Source organism: Hevea brasiliensis, chromosome 9 (genome assembly GCF_030052815.1).
Source record: "Hevea brasiliensis isolate MT/VB/25A 57/8 chromosome 9, ASM3005281v1, whole genome shotgun sequence".
In the NCBI taxonomy this organism is placed as follows: domain Eukaryota; kingdom Viridiplantae; phylum Streptophyta; class Magnoliopsida; order Malpighiales; family Euphorbiaceae; genus Hevea; species Hevea brasiliensis.
The window spans coordinates 79,662,113-79,673,451 of NC_079501.1; positions in this window are offsets into that span (position 1 = coordinate 79,662,113).

Genomic DNA, 11,339 nt, shown 5'->3' on the forward strand with positions numbered 1-11,339 from the left:
ACAAACTGGGGTGTGTGCTAATGCAAGAAGGGAAAGTGGTTGCTTATGCTTCTAGGCAACTTAAGCCACATGAAAAGAATTACCCAACTCATGATTTAGAACTTACAGCAATCGTGTTTGCATTAAAGATATGGAGGCATTATTTATATGGGGAGAAGTGTTATATCTATACAGATCACAAAAGTCTCAAATACTTGCTAACTCAAAAGAAACTCAATTTGAGGCAAAGAAGATGGATCAAATTCTTGAAAGATTATGATTGCATAATTGATTACCACCCTGGGAAGGCAAATGTAGTAGCTTATGCTTTAAGCAGGAAATCACTAGCAACTTTGATAGCCATGAATGCTCGCCTAACCCTTACACCATATGGAGCTGTATTAGCTGAGCTGCAAGTAAAGCCAAGTTTATTGTAACAAATTCAAGAAGCTTAGAAGCTGGATGAGAAATTCGTTACTATTATTAGATAAATCCAAGATGGGAAGGATAGTGAGCATGAGATCAAAGGAGATGGTCACTTGTATTATAAAGGGAAGATATATGTTCCAAATGATGAACTTAAGAGGAGCATTCTTAAAGAGGCACATAGCAGCTTTTATGCCATGTATCCAGGAAGTACCAAGATGTACAGAGACTTGAAAACTTATTATTGGTGGCTGGGTATGAAGAAAGATATTGCCAATTATATGACAAAATGCCTGACATGTCAACAAGTCAAGGCCGAACATCAAGTTCCATTGGGTTTGTCGCAACCAATTGCAATACCCGGGCGGAAATGGGATCGCATCACAATAGATTTTAACATTTGTTTAACTCTTACACAGAAAAAGCATGATGCAGTATGGGTGATAGTTGACAAGTTAACTAAGTCTACTCACTTTTTACTTTTTAGAACCGACTACTCATTAGAGAAGTTAGCAAAGCTTATGTGGAGTGCCTGCATCCATTATATTTGATAGAGACCTGAGGTTCACATCGAGGTTTTGGGAAAAGTGGCATGAAGCCTTAGGTACCAAGTTAAATTTTATCACATCTTTTCACCCACAAATGGATGGTCAATCAGAAAGAGTGATCCAGGTACTTAAAGATATGCTTAGAAGTTGTATTATTGATTTTCGAGGGAGTTGGGATAGGTACCTCCCATTGATAGAATTTTCATGCAAAAATAGTTACCAATCAAGCATAATGATGGCACCATATGAAGCTTTGTATGGAAGAAAATGTAGAACACCTCTGTGTTGGACTGAGCAAGGTGAAGATAAGTTAATAGGACTAGACTTGGTGAGACAAACTAAGGAGAAAGTAAAGATCATCAAAGATAGTTTGAAAGCTGCCTCAGATAGACAGAAATCTTATGTAGATTTGAAGAGGAAAGATATTGAATACGAGGTTGGGGATAAAGTCTTCTTGAAGGTATCACCATGGAAGATGGTGCTTATATTTGGGAAGAAGGGTAAGTTGAGCCCTAGGTTTATTGGTCCATACGAGATCATTGAACGTGTGGGTCCGATAGCCTATAGGCTAGTATTACCACTAGAGCTGGACAAGATTCACAATGTATTTCATGTTTCGATGCTAAGGAGATACAGATCAGATCCCTCACATGTCTTATTGATGGAGACCATTGATGTACAACCTGATTTGACATATGAAGAGAAACTAGTAAAGATCTTAGCACAAGAAATCAAAGAGCTAAGGAATAAAAGAATTCCATTGGTGAAAGTTCTTTGGAGAACCCATAAAGTGAAGGAAGCGATGCAAGGGAGCGAAGAGATTATGAGACACATCCACATTTATTTGAACGAAGTAAATTTTGAGGACAAAATTTATATTAAGAGGGGAAGAATTGTAATGCCCTCACTTTAGGTAGTTCTATATATTCTGCTGTTCCGGCAACTAACATTTGTTCGGACAGCTAAAATGTCTGGAACCACCCTTAAATTAATGTAAGGAGTCATAATTTAATTGTTAGAATTATGACTCAAAATCCTAATGGGATTTGGAGAGAGATCTTTTCCTAATTTGAGTGGGAGAAATATTCCTCAATAGGATGGAGGAATATTTCCTATAATGAGTAGAACTCTTATTTTAGTGTTATTCCTAAATTGAGTAGGACTCCTAATCAGATAAGGATTGAGGGAATTAACACTATAAATTAGAGAATGATGAAAAAGGTTATTTGGCTTTTACCCATTGAACAGAGTGGCTTTCAGCTCTTGGAGTGAGGCTGTCGCCCATTGTAGAAGGGGCCTTGCCAATTGCTACGGATTTAGCTCTGCCCATTGATGAGAGGCTTTTGCCCATTGCAGTGAAGAGAGGCTTCGGCCTAAGGTGGAGAAAGGACATAGAATTCAAGAGGAATGAATTATTGTCCATTGGTGAGAGAGCTCTTGCCCATATAGTTGAAGACACCCTTTGTGGTATAGTAGTTAAAATAGTAAATATATTGGGTTATGTCTAGAGGAAACTGAGAGGGACTAACTAATATATTTACTATGAGTAGTTATGTAGTATGAGTTCTCTTGGGTGTAATTGGGTTGATGGGTAGTATAGCTATGAGCTTGTAATGATCATTTATTTATTGATGATAGTGGAAGATGGTATGCCCGTAGATGTATCCCTATGTGCACAAGTTCGGCGATGAGTAACTCCCCTGGAAAGTGGCTAAAGATTGGTAATTTGGGTCTGTTTGCCACTTCAATTCATGTAAAACCTTGTAAAACTCTTAATTAAGACTCAATTAAGGTATAATTATGAATTAATAAGTCAAAGAAATGAAAAGAAGTAAAAGTATTCACATAAGTGGCAAACTAAGTAGGTGTGCACTTGCTTCCTTCCACACCTAGGAAGTTGGCCACTAAGAGTTAGAGGACTAAAGTAAATTAATCAATAAGTTAAGGGGTAAATAAAAGGTTGAAGGACTAACTTGATTCAATTATAAAGTTGAGAGGAAAAATTAGAAATAATAGAAAATACCCTATGGACCAATGGACAAAGAAAGAAGGACCAATGGATAAAAGTCAATATAAGCAAATCCTTATCTTCTCTCTTCCCAAACCAGCCAGCTAGCCTTCATCTTCTTCCTCTCACTTTTTTTTTTCATTTCAACAGCCATTTTCACACAAAAATTTGAAGAAGAAACTAGACCAAAACCCTAGATCAAACTAATTTTAGAGGCCTAAGCAAGAGGGAGTAAGAAGGGTTAGCAATTAAAGCTTGAAAACCTAATTCCATAAAGGGTTGGAGGAAATCTAGGAGAAAAGAGAGAGTAGCAACTAGTCTTCCCTTAAGGTTGGTGTTAAAACCCCTATTTTTTATTAAGATTGAGTAAGGATAACACTAGAGACAAGGGGGAAATATAAGATAGTGAGAAAGATAGTTGGTAGGGGTGATGAAACCCTGGTTCTGCCAGTAAGGTTGCAGAACCAGTCACATTTGAAAATTTATAACTTGAGGTAGGAAAGTTAGATTTTAATGATCTTTATGTCTATGAAAACCTTAATGAATGCTCTAAAACTTTGTAGTTTTGAGCTAGACCTAATTTCCCTGCTATGATGGTGTTTGAGGGCAAAACTTTTTGTTGCTCAAATTTGGAAAACTGACCTGAGGATTTCTAGAAGCAGGACACTCAACTTTGAAAATGAATAAATTATGCTCTAGCACTTGAAATAGTGTGATTCTTGAACCATTAGAAAGCTAAATGAATACCCTAAAACTTTGTATTCATGACTGAAAATTGATTTTGTTGGTTACATAGTGAAATTCTTACATTTCCTGTCACGGCTCTGACTGTGACTAGAGTCTGGAATAGTTTGCACTCTTTTATTCATAACTTGAGTTGTGGCCCTGATTTTGATATGATTCAAATTGAAGACTGAAGTGAACATATGAAAGTTCATTTCAGGAAAAGATGCCAAGAAGCCCTTATTACTAAAAGTTTTGGTGGAATTTTAACTTTGTTGCCCTGTCCTTCTGAACTTGACAGGAAATTTAGGAAAGTAATGATTCATATGCTTATAATTTGCATTCTATAATTCCAAATGACATGAAATTTATGGCAAATGAAAGTTAAGACATAAGGCTAAAAGTTTCATGAAGGAATGCAGTCTAAAAATTATGGGTAAGTAACCTTAAAATTAACTAGAAGATAGGGTACAGAATCTGAAACTTGGTAGGAGTACATTCTGGGCTGTCCAGAGTAAAAGGGGTATAACTCATCCTAGAAAACTCCAAATGAGGTGATTCTTATTTTGTTGGAAAGTTAATATCCAAGGGATCAACTTTCAAGAAGAATGAATTGGCAAAATCTAATTGCAACTTATTCAAATCCGGACTCCAAAATGTATTCAGAACCTGCCCTGTAACTGGTAAAGTTGAAATTTTGCTTCAGGATAGCTGTTGATTAATTGATTATAACTTTTGATCCTTGAATCCAAATTAAGTGATTCAAAAACTATATTAAAGTCAAAACATAGATTTAAAAATCTCATGTAGAAAGTTGAATTTAATTCCTACAATTACTAGGCCAAAATGCTTGAGTAAAGTAATGCATAAAATCTGATTTTTGTTGGAATTTGACAATAGACATCATATGTGTGAATTTTGTATAAATGTATGAAATTTAAATGCATGCAATATGAAAATAGGATAATGGAAAAAGTTTTTGTACATATAAGTATTGTTAATTACATCATGTAAAAATAAAATGATAATTACCTTAATAAGCCCAAGTAAACCTAGACAGTGAATTATAGTTTTGGATAGATTGGCATGCTAATAGGAGACATTATTAGCAGTATTGCATTAATTATGTTACTGGATTGATGAATGTCTATTAGAGGCACCACGTGTTCAGTACTGGGAGTCCTATATCCAGTCCATATAGTTCTGTCATAGATTACTTTGGGCACATGACAAATCTTAAAATGTGATTTTAATTAAGAAAATGCACATAAATATCATAAGAACTATGTTAAACCTTGAACATTATTTATAAAATCTCTTATAATATATATACAAGTTTTGCTTTTATTCTTTTTAAATTATTAGTGCACCACTAAGCTGTAAAGCTTAGCGTGTAGGTTTTTTCTTGCGCAGGTATATAAGGTAAATAGTAGATAACTAGAGACAGAAGAGGAGGGAGTATATCTGTAGGAAAGTCCGAAATCACCTCATACTTGGACTTTGTTGTACATGCACTACCAATACTAGATGCATTTTGGTCACTCATTTTTGTATTCCAATTGTCATGTACCAAAACACTTGGTCCGACGTTGGTCCCATATATCCAAAAAGTTACAATCGTCATTAATTGATATTTTTTATTGGCCTAATAAAGAAAAAATTAATGGGAAAATATTTTAGTAATTTAAAAATTCTTTTATTAGCCCAATTAAATAAAAAATTAGTGAGTTCATATTTTACTTTTTAAAAGATTAGTTTTTATTAACCTAATAAAATTAAAAAATTAGTGGCCTATATTTTTGAAATATTCCTTTAAGTAATAAAAAAATATTTTAAAATAATTTAAATTGTAAATTAAATGCACAACATACCCAACTCTAAATATTGTATCCATATAACACCGAACTCAAGAGTTGAAACAGAGCTACACACCTCCATAATTTTAAATTTTAATTTAGAGTACTATAAATGTAGGTATGTTTTTATCAGTCTTAGACATTTAGCCTAAAAAATTTTTAACAAAATTTTAAAAGGTTGATTTTCTTTTGTTAGATTAATTAAATAGAAAATTTAATGAGCTAATTTTCTAATAATTTGAAACTTATTTTCTTGTATTGTCTCAACTTAGTTAAAAAATTAGTCACCTATATTTTTTAAATTTATTTTTAAGAAATAATTTTAAAGAATTAAATTATTGGTGAGATACATAAAATATTTAGTTTTGGTGAGGTACATAAAATATTTAGTTTTGGCTGCTATTTCCAATGTTGGCCTCATATATCGAAATATTATAATCGCCAGTAATTGATATTTTTTATTGGCCTAGCAAAGCAAAAAAAATTAAATGGTCATATTCCTCTAATTTCAAAATTTTTTATTAGCCCAATTAAATAAAAAATTAATGAGTCCATATTTTTATTTTTAAAAGATTAGTTTTTATTGACTTAACAAAATTGAAAAATTAGTAGCTCAAATTTTGTTAAATTTTCCTTCAGTTAATAAAAAAATATTTAAAAGATTCAAATTGTGAGTTAAATATATAAAATACCTTAGTTTAAATGTTGCATCCTTTTAACACCAAACTCAGGGGTTGAAACAGAGTCATGACCCCATCAAAATTTTAAATTTTAATTTAGAGTACTTTGAGTATCAGTATATTCTTAATAGTCTCTTTCATTTAGCTTCAAAAGAAAGCCATACAAAATTTAAAAGGTTGACTTTTTTTGCCCAATTAAATAAAAAAAAATTTAATAAACCTATAGTCTAGTAATTTGAAACTTAATTTTTTTTGTTGGCCCAACTTAATTGAAAAATATAAAAAGAATTAAATTGTGAGTAAGGTGCGTAAAACACCTTGGTCTAGTTGCTATATCTATCATTGACCCCATATATCTAAATGTTATAATCGTCTTTAATTGTGATAGTTGCTTAATATGTCGTATCTTTATCATTATATACTTAGTCTTTTGAGTTTGTTTCTTATTTAATTAGCTTGTTAATGATTGTTTTTATATAATTAGGTATTTACAAGAGCATGGAAGAGATTGAAGCATAAAGAGGTGAATTGAGCACAAAAAGAAGCAAAACACACATCAAGCACTTTAAGGAATAAGGAGGTGCGATTTTGATAAGAACTTAGCCAATGACAAAATAGGCTGAGAGATGTCTTATTCATGGTATTTGGAGGCTAATGGTGAAAAATGAACAGATTTGGACATCAAATTATGTTAAGCTTCTTTGGACAGCCTTAATGCAGCTTGTATGTGATTTACTATTTAGAGTTTAAATATGACCTTATGGGCTTAGATAGACCTTAATTGACATATTTTGAGGTGTTATATGAAAAATGAGTGCAACTGGGCTATATTACATTGAGGGTCACATGTTGAGTGTGTTTGGGCTTTTTATGTTGAGTTATGTGGGTCCAGGAGTTAGGGCCTTAATTGGTATTTAATTATTTTATTTAAGACTCAAAATAAATAAAATAGAGGTGTGTGAGGGCCCAAGGTCATGCAAGTGGTAGATCTGTATAAGGAGAGTTGTTTTTAATTTGTTTTCCTACTTTAACTAGGATTTTTGAGAGAGTTTTAAGTCAGAATACAACTAAGACTTCCAAATTAGATCTAGAATTTTAGTTAACCTATTTTTTTCTATAAAAAGGGTCCAAAATATAGATCTAGAGCTTTTTAATTCCCTTCTACTAATAGTGGCCAAATTTTCTCTTATGCATTCAAAGGTATTGATTGCTTGATCTAGTTGCTGGTGTGATTTCTTCTTCTTCCTTTTGGCTTATGGAGTGCTTCTACACCCTTTGGAGTGTGTGGCATCATCATAAACATTAGATTCAAGTTGATCAAATTCCATTCATAAGGGCAACATGCTTTTCTCTCTTCTTTTATTACTTTGTTTATGTTTAATATTCTTAGTTATGTGTGAGTAGTTTTGTAATTCAGTAGGGAAATAATTGAAGCTATGGAATATGTTATCATGAGATTTGAGTTTAATAAAATCCAAATTTATTCTATGTTGAGTATCACTTATTCTTTTAGTTTATTTTTATGAATGCTAGACATATGATTAGTTAGGGTGGCCAACTAATTAATTGTGCATGAAACATATTACTAAGTTAAGATAATTTGAGCACGTAATAGCTTGAATAATCTAACTACAAATAGCACATAATTATTTATTTCATTATAAAGATGAGTGTCCAGGTTAAATAAACCATGCTAAATGAGTTTGTTACCTTGAATTGGGATGTCTTTCTAATGATTAATACTACCATTAAACTAATAATAAGTTGCTTTAGTCTTAGAATGATTATGATGGTAAGGGATTAATTGTAGAGCACTTCCTGGTTTATCTAATCTGGAAGGAAAGATGAGGAAGTTGTTAACTTTTATACTAATAGACTCAATGGAATAAATTTGCATCTTTAGTTAATGATTGATACATGTCACATGGTAAATACACCCTTCTACTAAATTTGTTACAATCAAGTTGTTTATCATATTCATAAGCGTTATTAGCTGTAGATTTATATTCTAGCATTCTTAGTTTTAGCTTTAGTAGTTTAATGATTACAAATCAAAAACCCCTTTTATTTTACATTGCATATTTAGTTTGGTATATTAGGTGTTTATTTTGTGTGTTCTAAATTCTTTTCGTTTATTTTTTTCTTCAAGATATGTTTTTTTGTTTGTATTTACTCATTTCCTATGGGATCGACCTCTGCTTACCCTATATACAAGTAGTTTAGGTAGAGTATTTATAATTGATGCATTCGTCACGTATCAAATTTTGCCACCATTACTGAGGAGTGAATGTTATTTGTTTTAAACATGAATTCAGATTTACTTAATTTTATTTTAGTGTTTATTTTAAGGTTGCATGTATGAAGAAGAACTTGATACAAGGCTTAAACGTATCAAGGTAATTGTGAAGCATCAAGCCGAATCATCCACTCCATTCAGAGCTGAAACTTTTGTTGGAAATGAACCACAATTAGAAGAAAATCCTTCTCATCTTTTTGAGTAAGAACCTTCGAATCCATTAAGTGATTCAGAGTTGGAAAACATGGTTGCAAATGCTAATGGAAGTCGCACCATCAGGGAGTTTGCAGCTCCTGACATGAACCAACAACCATTATGTATTTAGTATCCTGCACTTACGATACCTTTTGAATTGAAATTTGCCTTAATTTATTTATTGCCTACTTTGAGTAGTCTTGCAAGTGAGGATCCTCACATAAACCTCAAGGATTTCCATGTTGTGTGTTGAAACATGAAACCTATGAGGTATTATAGAGGAGCAAATTAAGTTGAGAGCATTCCCATTCTCATTGGGGGATGTAGTAAAAGATTGGCTCTACTACCTACCTTTTATTGGCCTAATTAAACAAAAAATTTAATAGACAAATATTCTAGTAATTTCAAAGTTTTGTTGTTGGCCTAATTAAACAAAAAATTAATGACTTCATATTTTAATTTTGAAAGATTAGTTTTTATTGACCTAACAAAATTAAAAAATTAGTTGCCCACATTTTTAAAATCTTCAATTAAGTAACAAAAAAAACATTTTAAAAAGATTCAAATTGGGAGTTAAATAGACAAAACTCCTAGATCTAAATTTTGCATTCGTTTAACACCAAACTCGGGTGTTGAAACAGAGTGACAACCCCTCTAAAATTTTAATTTAATATTTAGATTAATGTTATTGAATGTCTCTCACATTTAGTCTTAAAAAAAAAAATTTTAAAGGTTATTTTTTTTAGTAGTCCAATTAAATAACAAATATAATAAGCCCTTATTAAGCTTTTTTTTTTATTGGCCCAATATAGTTAAAAAATTTATCGCCGATATTTTTTAAATTTAATTTTACATAATAAAAAAGAATTTAAAAAGAATTAAATTGTGAATGAGATATATAAAATTCCTAGGTCTAGTTGCTGTATCCGTCATTGGCCCCATATATATAAATGTTATAATCATCATTAATCAATATTTTTATTTTTTGGCTCCTTAAAGCAAAAAATGTAATGGACTATTTAAATAAAAAATTAATGAGTTCATATTTTAATTTTTAAAAGATTAGTTTTTATTTACCAAATAAAATTGAAAAATTAATTGCCCACATTTTTTAAATTTTCCTTTAGGATATAAAATAATATTTTAAAAAAATTCAAATTATCAGTTAAATATACAAAATACCTAGATCTACATGTTACATTTGTCTAACACTAAACTTGAGGGTTGAAACAGAGCTATAACCCCTCCACAATTTTAATTTTTAATTTTAAGTACCTTAAATTTGGATATGTTCTTAACCAGAAGCAGAGCCAGGAATTTTTTTTTTTTTTGAGGGGCCAACCATAATACATTGATCATATGTATAAATAAATAAATAAATAAATATATATATATATATATATATATATATATATATATATATATATATATATATATACACCAAAAAATAAATATATATTCTATATAACTAACTATATGGATTAAAGAAAAACATAATAATCATTAAAATTAAAAAGACATAAAAAAAAATCAGATATTAATAAAAAAATAAAATAAACATATTGCTTATAAAAAAATAAAATAAATATATTAATTAAAATAAATGTATATTTAAGTTGATGCATTTAAAATAGGTATAAAAATTAAGACAACTAATTTAATTTATATAAACAAAATAATTTTTTTAATTTGAATGAAATAAATGACAGAAAGTTAAATGAGAGAGAGGATAAAGAAAAAAAATTATATTGTACCTATAAAATGAGGGGGAGAGCCAAACTAAAAAAAAAATTGAAAAATCCTATGATTTTAGATTATGTGATAGAAAATTATTAAATTAGCTTGAATTTAATTTTTAATAACTAATAATCAAATTTTAATTTATAAATATAAAAGTTTGAATAATTATTGAACTTTTATATTTATTTAACACAATCAAGTAATTCTAAAATTTCAATTTAAATCATAATATATAAATTATAAATTATTAAATAGAAAATTTAAAGGGGCAATTAATAAAAAATAAAATTTACTATATATATTTAAGATTCTTTTTTTTAATATAAATACATAGAGAGACTAATAAAAAATTTAAGAAATCAATTAACTAAAGAAATTATATTTAATATAACGATTAAAACTTTTTGAAAATAATTGAGGGGGCCAAAACTACCCTAATCTCCCAAGTCTACCTCCTTAATTAAATATTACATATATATACTAAAAAAATTCTAATAAAATTTTAGAAGGTTGATTTTTTTATTAGCCTAATTAAATAAAAATTTAATGAGTCCATATTCTAATAATTTAAAACTTATTTTTTTATTGGCCCAATTTTGTTGAAAAATTCATCACCAATATATCTTAAATTTATGTTTAAGTAATAAAAAAATTTTAAAAAGAATTCAATTGTGAATAAGGTATGTAAAACACCTAGGTCTAATTTTTATATTTGTTATTGGCTCCATATAACTAAATGTTATAATCGTTATTAATTAATATTTTTCATTGGCCCAATAAAACAAAAAATTTATTGGGCCAATAATTTAGTAATGTCAATTTTTTTATTGGCTCAATTAAATAAAAAATTAATAAGTCCATATTTTAATTTTAGAAAGAATAATTTTT